This window comes from Limanda limanda, chromosome 23 (assembly GCF_963576545.1).
Source record: "Limanda limanda chromosome 23, fLimLim1.1, whole genome shotgun sequence".
Lineage (NCBI taxonomy): Eukaryota > Metazoa > Chordata > Actinopteri > Pleuronectiformes > Pleuronectidae > Limanda > Limanda limanda.
Window position 1 is genome coordinate 2,882,527 of NC_083658.1, and position 13,056 is coordinate 2,895,582.

The following is a 13,056-nucleotide window of genomic DNA, read 5'->3' on the forward strand; positions in this document are numbered from 1 at the left end:
AGTATTACACGTGTTACCGATCATAACAGCCATGTCCGGAGCTACAGCCGAGAACTAACATCTGTGGGGCTGGCTTTAAAGTGCCAATAACTTTAAAGTCTGAACATTTAAATAAATCTAAAGGGCCAAATTCTGATTATTCTCCACCAGACTGTCAACCAAGATGGACGACACGTTTCCACTTCCTCCCGCTATCCAGACCTGAGGCTAAAACATCCCGAATGTCGCCATCTTGAGGATTTGGATCCAGAAGGGAGTCTGGTGTCAAGGTAATTACAAGATAAGGTCACAGACACACAAAAGTAATTGTGAGGATACATTTATTGTTGTTGTGAGTGGAGTATTAAAGTCCTTCTCCATGACGTGTCTGAATAACCTCTGCACGTTGGCCTTAACGGAAGCTCGTGTGTCCTCAGAGGTTGTGTATCAATTTCCTCCTGTTTATTTTGTGTCTGGATGCCACAAAGCCAAGAAACTGTCAGAAAGGACAACACGAATTATTTCAAGTGATACGTCGGCAGACCGCTGCGTAGATGCCCTTTAGGAGTTGTCAGTTTGATATCTCACCCGCTCGTGCACACACACAATACATGCACCGCGTCCAGAGTGCGGCTCGGCAAGAAATTCCAGATATAAGAGGACAATTAGAGTGTCTCATTTTCTCCTAATATCAATCACTCGGCTCATGAATAAAGACAATTAGGTCCTCACAATTCCATACAATTGCATCTGCCCTTTGAGCTCCCCCCTCTGATTTGGGAGCGACGCCTCTCGGGTATCTGGCGCTCTCATCGCCGCGACTCAGTGTGAGCCAGTGCACTCAATAATAAGAGACACAGCAGAGGAGGCCTGGTTTCAGACTGGATCAGATCCTGCGGACGCGTGTCACTCTTCATTAGGAAGGCGGGGTAGCAGGGGACGCCCTTAAGGTGAGGATGGCCAGGGAGGGAGGGAGGGAGGGAGGGGCGGAGTGGCAGCTGTGGAACAATGACAGAATCTGTGTCCAACGCCCCCTCAGGCCAAACACCAGCTCCTCTCCACCCTGAACTGATCTCTCGCCTCTAGACCCAGCGAGGATGGAGGGAGGGAGGGAGGGAGGGAGGGGGGGAGAGGAGACAGAAATAGACCAGTCACACTCAGTGGACTTTCCATCCAGACGTTCTGAACACCAGACCTGGGCTGACATTGATGGAACACATCACATCAATGTGTCTAATGTCATATTCATAGAACTGTGATTGGTTTACCTCGGGCATGGGTGGTTCCTCTTGCAGCACAGCAGTCTGGATAATGTCAGGTATTAATCTTTCATAGCCTCCATTAAATTAAGCACTTTGATTCACTTATTATTAATTTACACTGATTGCTGCAATGTTGCCGTACATGCAGGCGAGGGCACTTACTAAAGGAAATCCCTCCCTGGGGTTGACATTTAGGAGGACTGATCTTTTCACACGTAGGAGTAAACATTTCTTAGCGGAATCATTCGCACAAAACGCTGCACGTTGGTGTTTTTTATACTTTTCATAGATCACATGATCCTCTGCTGGCTTCTGACCTTATTGAATAATCCTAAAATGTATTTACAAGGCTGGAGCTGCAGCGAATCTCCTTTTGCACGGTTTGGTCCATAAAATGTCAGTAATTTGTAAAAGAAAAGAAAAAGCCACACATCCAACAAGGCAAAAACCCAAGATACGCAATTTGCTATAGACAAGACAAAGATGATCACAGCATTTTTTAAATCTACGAGCTCCTCCAAACCTCGGAGAAGGCTCAGCCACAAAGAGCCATTAACTCAATCGATCAATCAATTCATTTTCTACAGCTCGAAGTCACAGACCACGATTTGCCTCATAGGACTTCACAAGGTGCAACAATTCACCGAGAGCCTTTGCATCACACATACAGCGTCTCCGGAGAATGTCGGGAGTCAGATTCACATTTAAAAGTATTTAAATCAAGTCGCCACACGTCGGTTCGACTCTAATCATGTTTGAATCCTCCTGAGCAGAACCTGAAAGTCCTTCGGTGACACTAACAGGTCCTGGATGCGTCTCTGTTGATCCATCCAACAACCTCCATGTAGCTCACCACCTATTTGATGCACAGGAGGGGAAACACCTTGACTGGCTCAGGTAAGTGTAAATTAATGTGTTGGATCCACGTGCAAACACAAACACACACACACACATGAAGGTGAGAGTCGGGTGCGTGTGTTTATGCATGCGTGTGTGTGTGTGCATGTATGTGTGCACCCACCAGTGTAATGTGATAAGCTCCAGCAAAGCACATACCTGATGCCATTAAATGCAATTTCCCCTGTGTGTCCGCCGAGCCATTTGTCAGCTGCTAACACTGCACGCTTTATTAAAAACCTCATCCGCTTCAATTAACTGCGCCCGCAAAGCAGTTTAACTCCGCTGTAATCCTGTCAAGATGTTTAAACAGGCCTCCACTACAGTAGGTACATCATTTCAAATGCTGTCAGTGAGTTTTTCACACCGTTTCCATTCTTTAAGCCCCTTCGCTCATCACTTAAGACCTGGTTCAGCTCAGGAGGGAGCAGGTTGGATGTGGGTGTGCAGATTTCTTTTGTCCAGAGTCGCAGGTTTGGCCTCCACAGTGACGGAGAAACTTATTGGGGCGTCATACTGGTGCAGAAATGAGTCGTTTTCAGACACGCACACTGGAAAATTGAGTCTGGACATTTTCCAGAGTTTGCTTTCCACATATTAAGCAGAAGATTGTCTGGGTCAGACTTGTTTACAACAGGAACCAGTCGGGAGCATCCAGGTCAGGGAGGTTCAGAGCAGCAGCAGGAAGGTCAGACGTATAACTTCAGGCTCTTATCCTCAAAAGCTCTCGAATCTCCTCGTCTACCCAAGTTGATTTCTTCTTTGACGTCTTCTACGTGTAGCGCTCCTTTTTCCCTCCTGACATATTTGCATTTGGTACATTTCCTCCTCATCCTCTTCTTCACTTCAATCTTAAACTTCTTATTCTACACTCGTCTATACAGGTCTGAAGAGCTGCTTCTTACCAGGATACTAGTCACTGCCACTCTCTCTTGCACACACACACACACACACACACACACACACACACACACACACTGTCATGCCAGCGAGGAGGTGATGTCCGCGTGGCGCTGTCACCAGGGGATCCTATGTGGGGTTTGCAGGAAAGGGAGAGGTGTAAATTGGGTGATCGCTGGGTGCAAAGACTTGTGAGTGAAGGCTTGGTTCTCTTCCTCTTGATGCTTTGTCACTCACACACACACACCCTGAGCAATACAGGTGGTGGGTGAGGTGGGGAGGGGGAGGGGGAGGGAGTTGTCTGTTCTGTTTTGTGTTTGCATCAGGATGCTGAGGGTCCATTTTGTTCTTTCACGGCTGCTTCTTCTTTAACCCCGTCGCCTCCGCTGGATGGGACTCCCGGTGCGGGAGAATGACGGGACTTTAGATTGTGATGGTGTTGACATCGAGTAAACAGGCTTATCCCATAATTTCTCTTCTATCAACTTGACGCTGATGAAATTTGAAAGTGTAATCAGCAAAACGAAAGCTAAAGGCGAGCAGGTGGGACTTGCCTTTGATCATAACGGAGACCAATTGCAATTAGACCCAAACTGGCTTGACGGCAGTATCAGGGGGCCGCTCGCAGATTATGTATTTTTAATCAGAGTTGTTAGCATCTGTGATGGATGCCCATTTTACTCAGACCAGCCCCTGACGGCATACGTCACGTTTGCTCGCCGTGAATCATCGCCACATGTGCACCGGGAGCTGCGCATTCCCAGCGTGTCGATCTCCAGATGTAAACGTGTTGAGTTTGTGTTTATGTGTCAACACAATGTGAAGCGCTGGGCCGTCTGGCTTCCAGACAATATAAAGGTCGCCAGGTTCACTCTTTGTATTTATGGCAAAATAAAACATGCAGAATGTAAAAGTCCAAAGTCTGAAATCGAGGTTGAGGATGATGAGAACGAGGATGAAGCTTCACACAGAGTTTATTCTGTGCACTTGTTAAAAAATACTTTATGTTAAGCATAAATAAAATTGCATTTTTGGATGCTTTTTGCAAATAATACCGAGAAAATATCCTCATCAAAGCTCAAACTATTACAGTTAACGCAAATTCCATATTTACAAAGCCTGTGTTTGTCGCTGTGTGTGTGTGTGTGTGTGTGTGTGTGTGTGTGTGTGTGTGTGTGTGTGTGTGTGTGTGTGTGTGTGTGTGTGTGTGTGTGTGTGTGTGTGTGTGTGGCCCCTAACTCGACCGTGTGCTAACCCCACACAGCTGCACAGTCCCCTTGAGGGTTTGTCGCACAGGCAACGGAGGCCGGGCGGAGGAGGGATGGGCACGGACTGAACCCTCTCTGTTCCCTGCCACGCTGCTCTGGCAGAGTCTCGCACACTGCTGCTGATCTGCGTCTCCGGTGCTGTTGCTCAATCTTCTCAGGCCTGTCAGTTAGCGTTTCCATCACACGAGTCTCTGGGCGCGGAGCCGGCTGTGCACGTGCATGTGCACTGGGAGACGGAGAGAGTTTTTCAAATTGAATATTTTCTTGTTTCCACTGCAGATGCTTTGTATTCTAAATTGATTGAAATGTTCTTTTTACATGTTTTAGCCGCATTATTCGGCCATTTGCCGTTTTCCTGCCTGCATCTCGCCAACAAAACCCAGTAATGGAGAAACCGAGGAGTCTCAGGTTCCTCAAATATCCCTGTCAATCAAACGCCGTTTCCTCTGAGTGCGTTTTCTATCTGTCAAGGGTCATAGAGAGTGAGGATGAGACCCATTCCCCCCCTCCCTCCCCGTGGTCCTCCATCTCCTCCACCTCCATCCCTCCCTCCTCTCCCAGCTCCTTAGAGGTGTATCTCTACCTTGTGCATCACGTCTGGGCATGACCTGTTGCTAGGTAACCCTGGGTCACAGCTGCACACTATGGCAGACCCTTTTTTTTATTTATCAGTGAGTTATGTGGGAGACGGGGGCTGTAATTTATTAGTTTGATATTGGGCAGGCAGCGCAAGTTTGGGATTGTAAAAAGAAGAGATGGCCTATAGCTCATCAAAATGCTTATTCCGATCCCCGGGCCTCGGCTCGGCTGAAGAGATTCACAACAGAGGGGATCACAACATTATAAATTCATCCGCTTTTTACTAAGAAAATCAAGCATCTCCAACAACAAAGCCAATGGTAATGCACTTTCCATGCTGGTAATTGAACAGATGTGGTCAGACCTGAGAGGAGCAAGCAAAAAGGATTCATCTCCGTACAGTATGTGACTGATTCATGTCCAAAAAATGAAGTGGCTGCAGATAAAAAGCGTTATGCAGCTTTGTAGTCACGACAGATTAACCTCCTGCGATACGTTTATGCAACACTTGCATCAGATAGATTGAATGGAAAAGAGAGAAATATAGAATAACACAACAACAACAAGAAAAAGGTGAAATAAAAGAAGGATATCGTAAAAGTCTGGGGCTTCATTTATAACCGATGACGCCAGTTTGGGATGTTTGAAATGAGAATAAGCGTCACAACAAAGTTCCCATTCTGACTTTAAATCTGACCAGCTTTTTATTTAGTCTTTCTTCACCTCCACTTCACTCACAAGAAGAAGAGTCGTCCTTCTTCTCGCTTGAAGCCGTGATTCACCACCAGAGAGTGTGAAGCAGCAGGGTCATTGAAGTGTGGGTGTAGAGGACGGGATGTGAGGCGGCGCTCAGGTTCGATCGATTTTATTACTCTGATAATTTTTCTGCTTTTGAGGTTAATGTCGTACATTACGTTGAATACGGTGCAAAACCTGCGATAAACATGTGGTGGCGCCAGAGAGTGGCGGGATATGTCTAATTGGTCAATTGAGCAAAAATTAAGGAAAAATAACATCAGATTTTTTAAATTTTTTAACTGTCTCACACAATTTTAGTACTTTTATCATTAATTATGGTTATTGACTGACATAACTTTCTCTGCGGTTGTACAGAGTTTAAAGATATAAAGGATTTAAAAAGATTCTCCAAGAAATGACGTCGGATTTGAGCAAAAAGGCCAAATTAGGCACAAAGGGGTTAATAAGAAGTTTCCAAATTGTTTCTAACATGTAGGTCTATTTGTAAATAAGACATTTTTTAAATACATTTTAATTTCTTGGAGGAAGATATAAAAACCAGGCAGGAATTTGAAAGGTGGCAAAATATCCTCAGGTCAATATGTCTTCCTTAAAAGTGTCAAAATTACAATTTAAAAGATTACATACATCATTTAAAAGATGTCATGGCAGTTTAGTGCCACTAAAAATAAGAATAAGCGCTTAATTTATGAGCTTTCTTAAAATATCTAGTCATTCCAAAGTTTTCTTGCTGATTTTAAAGGTGGTGCTTCCTCATTTTATTAGAAAGTTGAGCAGTTTTCCTCATTTCCTTCAGAGCAGCAACCACCACATCCCAGCTCTTAGCCACAACACTTTTGTCAAATTCCTCTCCCTAATGTGCGTGTGATGAATATTTTTCAGATGCTTCCTCTAGGCCATATCTGATCAAAACAAATGCACCTGCACTCCTCCCCCCCCCCTCCTTCTTGCAACTGCAACTCCCCCAGGACGGGTAAAAATTGACTCCCTGGCTTCCTCCACCAGGCAATTACGTGCCATCTGTTCCCGTCTTGGTTGTTCCAGCTCGTTTTGTTTCTGCGATTGTTCGTCTAATATCATCGGCCTGAAAGTGTTAGAGAGGATGGGGCGGGGGTGAGAGCAGAGGGGGACACCAAAATGAGGAGTGGCATGAGGAGGAATTAATCGAATCTAACGGTAGAACTGGATCTTCCCCTCTGAAAGGAGAGAGTCCCACCAGAATGGGGACCATTACCATATTCATCACCGAATATTGCTCGCTGTATGCAAAGCGGGAGAGAAGAGCACAATATGACTTTCTTGACCACCTCTGATTCCATCTTTATTTTTAATTGTTTGTTTGCCCCTGATTCACTGTGATGTTTCCATTTGTTTATGAGCTTTAATAATAACCCATTAACTTCCTTGTCTTACGATATACATACATACAGTACATGTGTGGTTCTGGTGCTGCCATGCTGAATCACATTATTGTTCCGTTACAGTAACTATTGGGCCGATTACTCTCTGCCACACACACGGGCTCGGAGCGGCGTGCAGATTTAATTGTGGTGATGTTGCAGGGGCGAGGCGAGCAGCTGGATCTGGGAGTTTTAACAGTGATATCAATAACCCAGCGCCACCTTAGGCCCATATAATTTCCCATCTCTCCTGACAGAGCGGAAGATAGAAATAATCAGTCACAACAGCAGAGCCGGCCGGGCCTGTAGGACCCTGTGTGACATGCAGCAGCACTGATGGCTCAACACCCGTCTGTGTCCAGGGGGCAACGCTGCATCTGGGCGAGTGGGATAATTGGCTGAACGATGTTGGATCTTATGACAAGAGAAATATCGGTGACGCTGCTTCATCTAAAGAAGCCTGAAAGTTAAAACCTGAGGAGGCTCGGAAACAGTCTGATAACAGAGGATACAAATCAAAAAAGGAGATAAATGTACTTTCCTCTGGTGCTTTAAGGGGCAAGAAGCCACCATTTCTACAGAGAAAGAACATTACACTGATAATTATACTGAAAATGCTCTTTTATTTTTCCTTGACATATCTCAAACCTCCACAAAAGGAAAAAGAAAGATTTATTTTTATATTTAATAACAAGTCAGGGACATAGAGTGAATGTTGCTGTGAAAGGTGTTTCTTCTTTTTCGTAGTTTCCACCAGTGAGGTTGAAATTACACATGCGAACATATGAAGGTTTAATAAATGTGTGATCCTCTAACTCAGTGCGTTGTGAGCGTCCTGTGCAGACCTGCAACAGATTGCACACGGATTCCTCTGAAATAAAGCGACGTGAACACACTCAGCCATCTGCAGCACAGTGACGCGTGGGAAATTAACCTTAATTTAACTCAATGCATTCGATGCGTCTCTTCATTTTGCTCCAGGTTCTATTTTAAGATTCAAGCCAGGACAATATATAAAGAAGATGAATACAATAACATTAAGGATTAAAATCCCCCTGTATCCCTGTACTTTGTTTATATATAGTCATTTAGTTGTATGGATTGTAGTTATATATATATTTACTACAGTATAAGATGCATTCTCTTATTTTAAGAACATTTAATTTGAAAGACTGTTGATGTCCTTTTCATTTTGATGCTTTGTATTTGCTGACATCTAGTGGTGAAATATTGTAACGTCCTGATTAGAAACACAAACTTTATAATTTTAATTAACAGGCTGAATTAGTCATATTTATCTGTACAAAAATATTCATAAAATAATAAATCTGTCATTTTATACATCATAGGTATTTTCAGTGCACATTCACATGACCAGCAGTTCACTTTTAACTGGGAATATTCTACTGGAAATTAGTTGTTTTAGAAATAACTCAAAAGATGTATTTTTATTCACACATATACTGTATATATACACAGACACACACATAAACACACTTTTTATTTTTATCTTACTTTATTATTTATTATTATTTTTTTTTCTGTATTTCTTTGACTAACAACATACTAATAAATATAAAAATCCCTTAATTTTAAATCGTATCTATCTTTTCCCTCTTTTTAATCTCTTTAGTATTTCTGCACAGAAACAGAAACAGAGCCTTTCACACATTTCACTGCAGGTTTTACCTTGAATCTCTGAGCAGCGGACAAATAGAAATCCTTGAATATTTCAACGTTCTTCAACAAGGACTGGGGAAAACAGATTTATGATTTTTCAGTGACCTCAAAAGAGTAAACTTGGAAAATGTGTTAATGTACATGTGCAGTAGACATCAGCTTAAGCAACATTAATAATCTTTTTCATCAGGAGGGTCAAAGCGACCTGCATATTTAAATCACTATATGTTTACAGAGAAAAATGGATTTATAAATCTATACAGCAACCTAAGAGGAAAGCAATGACAGAAAGAGGGAGGGGAGAACGGAGGGATGGGGGAGGGACAGACAGAGGTGGGAGGAAGAATGACAGGTCGGGGGGGGACAGACGAGAGAGAGAGATCAGCGGAGGAAGAAGCACGCACCTTGAGTTCAGGTAGGACAATAACTTCTTTAAATATTTAAATACAATATCTCATAACGCTCTGATACAATCTCACATTTCTGATGGATCCTTAAAGCTAAAGTTTAAAAACTCCAAAAGTTCTTCAGAGATTTGCTGTTGACAGATTTATTTTTGCAGCCGAGTGCGGTGGTTTCATTTAAAAGTTCAAAGAGCTTTCTACCTGTGATGTTCCAGCTCTGTTACTTGGGCTGAATGTCTCCATTGTTCGGCTCAGATACGCTGGAATGCTCATGGACATCCTGCATAATCCTCTCAATTATGAATGCTATCATTTATTCTAAGGACCCAGCACCTCAGCAAAGGCCGACCGGTAACTTAGCAACTAGTGCCTCTCATTCAACATTAAAGGGGGGGAACACGAGACGGCCCAGAGGCCTCGGACAGTGACCGGGATTTGTTTGTGAGACCTAGCCGACATTCCTCCTCATTCCGAACAACAGGTCGATGCCTCACCTCCACCTGAGCATCGTCCCCATCCATCTCCACCTTTCTCCTGTGGTTGAGTTGTTTTTTTAAACTTTAAAACTCAAGTATCCTGAAAAACAACATTGATAACATCTTTTTCAAACATGGGAACAAGATTCTGTCCATTCCCTGACACTCTGAGGGCCCATGTTTCCAGAGGGACCTAATTGTGACCCAGGTAAACTGACACCTCTCCACGGTGTCCTTGTTGTTTAGCTCCAGGGGGAATAAACAGCTCTTCACCTCCAGGCCCACACTGATAACATACAGTAGGACCACAATTGCCGCCTCAGAATATGATCCATTTAACGTGACCCCTCTCCTGGCAGCCGCTCACATACCTGGTGCAGGGGATGAAAGAGGCAGCTCAGTTTCAATGCCCCGAGCGGAGACACTCTCCTGTTTCCACCGACAGGGACAATGGGCGCCTGTGCTTCATTCGGAAGCAGCTACCTGGGACTTTTAGGGTTCAAAGACGTGGAGCTAACGACACAACTTAGCCTTGATGTAGTAAATCTATAAATACTGATGAATTCATATAATTCTGACTCTTCACTTTCATCCATTTGAGGGCGTTGTTGTTGCAGACATGGATCTGAACACAACACTGACCTGGGGACAGTGGTAACCTGAGAGCACTTAGGAGTCTGGTGAGACACTGAATATTGTGCAGGTGGGATAAAGTTGCAATGAAAGGGAACCGTGTGTGTCCCAGTTTCAAAACAGCTACAGAAATGTTCACTGGGTTTATGTTTCACACACAAAGAGTTGAATTACAAAACATTACAAGGTGGCGATCATGGCGAGGACTGAGATTCAGAACCCAAGTGTCCTTTTCCCCACAGCTACAAAACAAATGTAACACTGAACCTTTCATTCGGGTTCTGATGGGTTCTTTTGCATTTCTTCTCTTTCCAGACGTAAGCAGCCGAACCCCATCAGAGGCAACCGGACTTTTCAGAGCACGATGTTGGTGCGGTCTCATTCAGAGAGAAGACCCCTCCCTGGGTTCTCAGCCCTGCTCACACAAACCACTCCACAGCCCAGAGATGCCACCTGCCCGCCTCCCCCATCTCTCACCCCACGGCAGTCGCTCTTCTCCCCCGTGTCTCTTACTTCACCTCCTCCCTGGGTGACTCAGGCGCTCTCCAACCTGGAGCAAGGAGAGAAAGAACTGCAGGGTCTCCGGGAGCGACAGCAGTCCGAGGTGGACGAGGTGAACCGCCAGTTGGACAACGCGGCGATTGAGGCTCAGAGGGAGGAGCGGCGTCTTCTCGAGAAGATCGAGCAGGACCACAGAGAAGCCCAGCGGCATCTCAGCCAGGTGAAGAGGGAGAATGCTGCAGCCGTGCGGGTCGTGCAGTCACTTGTTGACCAGCAGTTTAGAAAGATGGGACAACTGAAGGAACAGATCCACAGATGGGGAAGTTCTGCTGGTGGATCCAACAAGAATCAGCTGCAGAGAGGCGTGGCAGAGGTCACCCAGCCGTGGGAAATCTCTCTGACACTGAAAAGAGTCAGTTTCCTACCAAGTCCTGAGTCCAAGACCCTGAGCTTAGGGGAAGTTGGTGTTTGTGAACAAGGCATGACGTATCCCATCGGTGTCTGTGGAGTCCAGGGACAGAAGTGTGCCCTGCACTCAGGGGACACAGCCTTTTTAAACCTTACCCCTCTGGAAATCCGAAAGGAGCCGCAACCAACCAGAGGTGGACAGAGGTCCAGTCCAGAGGGGACAAACATACGCGTTGTCCGGAAGCTTCACTCATCAAGCTCCACGGAGAATGAGGATGAGCTGAAGTCGCCCGTTCTAAGACACAGAAGAGTGTCTGAGTCGTCTCAGGATGAAGACCTGGAGTCCGTGGGCTCAGACATACAGGGGCAGGATTTCTTCCTCTCCATCCCACCAGTGTCCAGTCAGGGAGAATCTGAAGGTGATGAATCTGATGGCAGACACAGTGGAACACAGAGGTGCTCCTCCCTGAAGGGTAGGAGGAAGCAAAAGACCCTGGTCTTGGTCTCATGTGAGGAACCGTCCTGTTCTCCTGACGACAGACGCTGTGATGTGGCGGCATCTCCAAAGACGAGAAGGAAAAGTTCCTTCTCCGCTCACAGTCTCGTAGATCTCTCCACCGGACGTGGTCCTCGGCCTCTCAAAGCCAAGAACTCCAGTGAATCATCAGTGGATATGGGAAGCCCTCCATCACCAGTGGACAGTGAGGATTCCAGTTACCCATATATTGTGAATACACCTGTTAATGGATCTCTGACGCAGCAGCAGAGCCGCTCGATGTCCACTGCTGATCTCTCTGGTAAACTCCTCCCTTTGTTCAACAAGAGTGACAGCAGAGGATTCAGGAAGGTGAACAGAATGCGACTCGCCTCTGAACCTTCAGCTCCGGAAGGAGTCCGGGGGAACGCCACAGAGTCTGAGAGGAACAACATCAGCCTCGATAAACACCAGTCCAGATCCCAGGTTCGTGTTTCACAGGGTTCAGGTTTAACTCGTGTGAGCAGATCTCTGTCTATGTCGGCCATTGAAGGTGATGAATTACAAGTTCAGGATTCACAACCACACAACCGAGAGAAGGAGAAAGTGGAGCCAGCTTTGAGGGACCTGGAGGAAGAGGGCGGCTCGACTGCTCTGGACTCAGCTTATCTGGTCAAACAGTTTGGAAAACAAGGATCCGGCCGCACTGACTTCAACCTGCCGAGCGGCGTCCATGCATCGGTCAAAGGGCAGCTGTTTGTGGTGGACTGTGGAAACGCCCGCATCCAGGTGACCGATCTCCAGAAGAATGTGGTGCAGCAGGTGTCTCCTGCAGGATCAGAACGATCTGCTCGTATCTGCAACTACTTTGACGTGGCTGTGAACTCAAAGGGCCTCATGGCTCTGACCTGCGCCGCTGAGCGAGCTGTGCTGGTGTTCAGCCGGCACGGACGCCTCCTGCAAACCTTCGGAGGCACAACGATCGGTTCCGCCAACGAAGAGCTGGACGCTCCCAGAGGCGTGACCGTCAACCGTCAAGATGAGTTCATCGTCGCTGACATCAAGCGCGGGACTTTAACTGCCCTCAAACTGGAGCCCAAAACTGGGTCCAGGCTAGAACGCACAGTGGTGAGCGGGTACCACCGACCCTACCTGGTGGCAGCCTGCCTCTCCACCGGGCTCATGGCAGTGTCAGAGCGAGGCAACGAGAGTGGACGCGTTCCGTGCATTCGAGTCCTGGAGCCCGGATGGAACACTATCCGAATCCTGGGCGTGTGCTCTGGCCTGGGGCCCGTCCTCACCTGCCCTTGGGGCCTCTGCATCGACGGCGATGGGGACGTCCTGGTGGCAGATTGGGGAAAGCAGCACCACCGAGTTCTTTACTACCCGTGTAAGGGTTTGGGCTGGCCTCTGGTGAGCGAGCACCTGAGCAGTC